Genomic DNA, 5,094 nt, shown 5'->3' with positions numbered 1-5,094 from the left:
ACTTTAATCTCCAGGGAGTATTGTGAGACTCATCTTTTTCCTCCTGATGATGAGAGGAAGGTTTGAAAGGAAAATGCACCACTAAGACATCATTCATTATCTCTAGGGATGCATTTGTGCGTTGTACAAGTTTCATTAAGTGGGGTTTTTTTAAAGCTCGAGAGGTATGATTTCTGAGAGATTATTGAAATTGCAAAGTATGTATGCAAAATAAGATGTATGCTAGTTAAATATGAGGACAAGTGAACAGAAAGTTTTGATCTGTAATTCTCTTGCTTTTTCATGTTAATGTTACAGTCCAACAGCTGCAGCTGTTTCTGTCAAATGCAGATAGGAACTATTGATTTCACAGTAAAAAAGTTCATTTTGTCACTCCTGTAAAATATAAGAAGAAACAAATTTTAGGTTACAAGAAAACTTGGAAAAATAAGTGGCTCCCCCTGCTGCTAATCGTGGGAGAGCAAATGTAGCTCAGTAAATGATGAGCACTATTAATTGCTAAATATTAGTCTGTACATAATGACAATTTAAAAATACAGTAATTAATCTACAGATTTTTCAAATTTTAGTACATTAAGTCTATATTAGGTATTTAGACAAAAAAGTGACATTGTTTTGAAATGTGTGAGAAGATTGTCCAGATACCAGAAAAACGTGCTCCTGACTGTAGCAAGACACACCAAAAACCACCAGAAAGGTCAGCCAACAGGCTGTTTTTTCTTTTGACAGTAACTTTGTCTGATGAATGGAGCCAGGCTCTTCTCAGTGATGTCCAGTGGTAGGACAAGGGGCAATGGGTGTGAGCTGGAACACAGGAGGTTCCGCTTAAACTTCAGAAGAAACTTCTTTACAGTGAGGGTGACAGAGCACTGGAACAGGCTGCCCAGGGAGGTTGTGGAGTCTCCTTCTCTGGAGATGTTCAAAACCCGCTTGGACGCCTTCCTGTGTGATCTCATTTAGGTTCCTGCTCCGGCAGGGGGATTGGACTAGATGATCTTTCGAGGTCCCTTCCAGTCCCTGACATTCTGTGATTCTGTGATCTTAAGAGTATGAAGCAAGAGCTGCATTCAGGTAGCAGACCTGTTGTGTGACGATGCCGAGACCCATTTATATGTCTGAGATTCTGAAGATCTCTCTCAGCATTAGACCCTAAAATCATTCACTTTTGTCAGTAAGATCAGCCACTCCTTGTTACAACCTCTGGCAGAGCTTAGCAGCAGCAAAGGAAGAGAAAAAGAAACCTCACAGTGTTTGGAACCAACTTAGTACCTGATTTATGTTGAAAAAGTAAAGGGAATGCCTGGAATGCTGTAGGAAGCAGGAGAGTCCAGGAGTTAAATTTTAACTTTGATTTTTAACTAAAAGTTGACAAAGGTTATTAATCGTCGGGACGTAGGTGGGAGCTGTTGGGTTTCAGTGAACTTACTGGTAGGTCTCATGTGTACATCTCAATGACAAGTTTTACTGTGAGCACCACAGCCAAAATAGAATTTGGATTAAATAACCATATTTATATAATTAGGAAGATCAAGGTTGCTTGTTTTATTCCTGGTACTGTAAATCTCCTGCCACATTAATAACCCAAGGCTGCTAGCAGCTGTAGCAAAAAGCGGTCCCTGCTTAGACCTCAAATCACTTACAATTTAATTACACTAAAAGGATGTACAGAGCGTGAGTGAAAAATAATACAGGAGTACTTTTCCATGCACGATCCTGTTGATATTTTTGGCAAGAGAATGATGTGTGCTGTAAGTTGCAGCTGATGTTTGTTCTGTAAACTTGTTCAATGTGCAATGTCTTGTGCTCAGTTTGTTCCCTTACTGGTTTTCAGATTTCAAACATTTTGTTAGACAGTCTGACTCTCAGAAAGGCTACAATGTAGAAGGTGTAACTGTGTGCATAAATGCATTTTTGCACAAATAAATTCACATAATATTGCTAGAGATACCTTACAAGATTCATTTGTGTTAACAAACTAAAAATATGCTGCGACTTGGAATTCTAAGTCCCTCTTGTGGCTCTTCATTGAACCACTGACACAAAAGTTTCCATTGAAGCTTGCAGCCTGCAAAAGAGAATCACTCAGCTAGACCCCTAAATTTCTGCTCCCCAGCACCCTAAATCATCCCATTTCATTCAGTCTGAAGGATCGGGAATGAGCGAAGGGTGGAAGGTTGTCCATCCCTCTGCTATCAGAAATAATGGATGCATTAGACACATTCAGTCAAGGTTAGCATTCAGCTTTTAAGGTCAGGAAGCTGAAATGGTTCAGAGCTCTTGAACAGATTTTGTCAGCCAAGAGGAATGTTAAGGACTCCTGCGTGCTGGCAGATATTTATGGAGCTCTTGGAGTATTTAGCAGATGTTCATTATTTTGAAGGCTTGCATAAATAAAAAAAGCATTGCTTTTATAGTAAAATTAATACAACAAAGATCACTTAGAACTCAACTTAAAGAAGCAGAGCCAAGGCCTGTGTGAAGAAGGCTTAAAATTACACATAGGATACCAACATATGTCGTACCAGGGCATGAGGGTGCATGTGGTAATGTGGTGATCCTGCTGGGCTCAGGATAGGTGGAGCAGTGTTTGCGTAGGACTTTTTGATATGTTTTGTCAAGGGATGCAGTTATTTAGTGATCATGAATACCATTTACACAACTTGTGAGGAAAATGCAAAAGGAAAATTATTTTTGGTACCTTTTATATTTTTTTTTATTTGGCAAATGTATGGTCAGTAATCCCTTATTTCTCATGGAAAACTTCCTATTTATTTATGTCCTGCTAGTACTGTGGGGCTGTGATGTGGTTGGAATGAATTTGAAAGGATAAATTTGTGGCATTTCTAGCAGAAAAGTGGTTTTTGCATGTGATAAAAGGGACACATTTTAAAGTGCCAAATCAATGTATCCAATTAGCATAATAATAATAATAATAATAATAATAATGATAGTGTTTGGTTGGGGTGTTTTTATACTCTGTGTGAATGCATAGGATGTGTTTACTTAATTCCCAAAAGACAGTTTCTCATGCCAGAGGTACTTAAAGTCAGGAATTTTTGTTCTTAATTATCATAGAATCATAGAACGGTTTGGGTTGGAAGGGACCTTAAAGATCATCTAGTTCCAACCCCCCTGCCATCAGCAGGGACACCTTCCACTAGACCAGGTTGCTCAAAGCCTCATCCAGACTGGCCATGAACACTTCCAGGAAGGGGGCATCCACAACTTCTCTGGGCAACCAGTTGCAGTGTCTGACCACCCTCACAGTGAAGAATTTCTTCCTAATATCGAATCTAAATCTCCTCTTTTCCAGTTTAAAGCCATTTCCACTTGTTCTGTCTCTACCTGCCCTTGTAAAAAGTCCCTCCCAGCTTTCCTGGAGGCCCCTTCAGGTACTGGAAGGTCACTATAAGGTCTCCCTGGAGCCTTCTCTTTTCCAGACTGAACAGCCCCAACTCTCTCAGCCTGTCCTCGTAGGAGAGGTGCTCCAGCAACTCCTCACATTATCTGGTAGATTATGTGAGGGGGTCTTTTTCTATGTTTCTTTTGCTTATGTAGTAGTATTTGTAAAACTGTAACCATCTTTGTGATGTTTTCTGTTAAAGTTAGCAAATGCTGGATTAGCAAATGCTGATCTCGTCACAGACACTAAATTTAGTGGTGTTATAGGGAGTGACAGGTGTTGATTAGGGAACACATTATGATGAAAATTTCTGTCAGTGCCCTCAGCTGACTGAACAGAAATGTGACTGAAATCAATAGGGTGAAGAAGAAGGAAATGACACGGGAATGTATAAGCAAAAAGGATAAACGGTGTAATAGGTGATAAATGAACAATGACCTGAGTAAATGGATTTTGCGTCCTAGGAAATTGTTACTTGAAATAAATTTTTAGTGTTTGAATTTTAACGAATTCAACAAAATGAGAAAAGCTATGAATGTAGTTGTGCGAGATGAGATCCTCTCTCCCCACCACCACCACGGCAGGACAGGAGGAATGCAAGGAACTTGGCAAGTTCTAAATTTGTTTAAAGAACCACGGACAACAGGGGAGCCTGTTGTGAACTACGCATTCCTGATTTCTTCAGTAGGTCTGCTGCTCATAGGAAAGCTTGGGAACAATGCTCCAGGTCAGACAGCTCCAAAGACTTGTCTGGATGATGTCAGAGACACTCCTGCCTTGGGAACTGCTCAAAGTTAGAAGGCTTAAAGCTCCAGTGCGCTTTTCCTGCGCTATGAGTTCCTCTTTCACCTCCAAGGAAAGCAATCCTTCAGTTGGGTTTCTGATACTAGCTTCCATGAAGCAAGCCAAGTAAAGTCTGCTGAGAAGAGAAACGCCGTGCAAGATAAAGTAGCAGTTGCAAAACTATGTCTGTTAGTCTATAATATCAGATAATACTGCAGATAAGTATTAATCATATATAGGTCACATTTCTTGTAAAAATAAATCTTTGCAACTACCAGGAAGGCATTCTAGCAGTATCCTGAAAGGCTGAGAAATTAGCATAGGAAAATTGCTGTTGCAATACAGGCTGATCATTTTAAATTCCTTCTTGCTCTTTGTTAGTATCAAATATTTCAGAATCTCTTTAGGCATAGTCTCTGTGTTTGAAAGGCAGACCTCATTTTTACCCTTACTAAAGGGTACGTACAGTACTGATCCATATCTCGCCAGTATTAGAAACGGTTTTTTCAGATGAAGCCAAAAGAAGCATTTTTCTTTATTGTAGTTTTAAAAACATATACTGGAATATAGTTGCACATTGAAAAAATACCATAAACAGTTCAGTCTTTAGCCTTCTAACCAAACAATTGAAAACTACTGAAAGTGATTTAACACTATGAAAGACGATGTAAGATCTTGTTTGTCCAGTAGTGCTGCATACCCGATCTCTCTCTAGAGAAGATCCTAGAACTGTTGCGATTTACGTCAAAACAGTGGCATAACTTTTTCGTATTACATGTCACACCTACCTTTATGTCAAAATATAAATAATGTGCAGGAAAGAGATCACATTTACTGCTCAGTCATGTAATGCAAAATCTTCCTAGAAGTTTTTGGTTCAACTAATTTTCCATTGTTTTGCAGTCATC

This window comes from Antrostomus carolinensis, unplaced genomic scaffold, assembly GCF_000700745.2.
Source record: "Antrostomus carolinensis isolate BGI_N321 unplaced genomic scaffold, ASM70074v2 scaffold16725, whole genome shotgun sequence".
Taxonomy (NCBI): domain Eukaryota; kingdom Metazoa; phylum Chordata; class Aves; order Caprimulgiformes; family Caprimulgidae; genus Antrostomus; species Antrostomus carolinensis.
Note: the sequence above shows the minus strand (reverse complement) of the source record.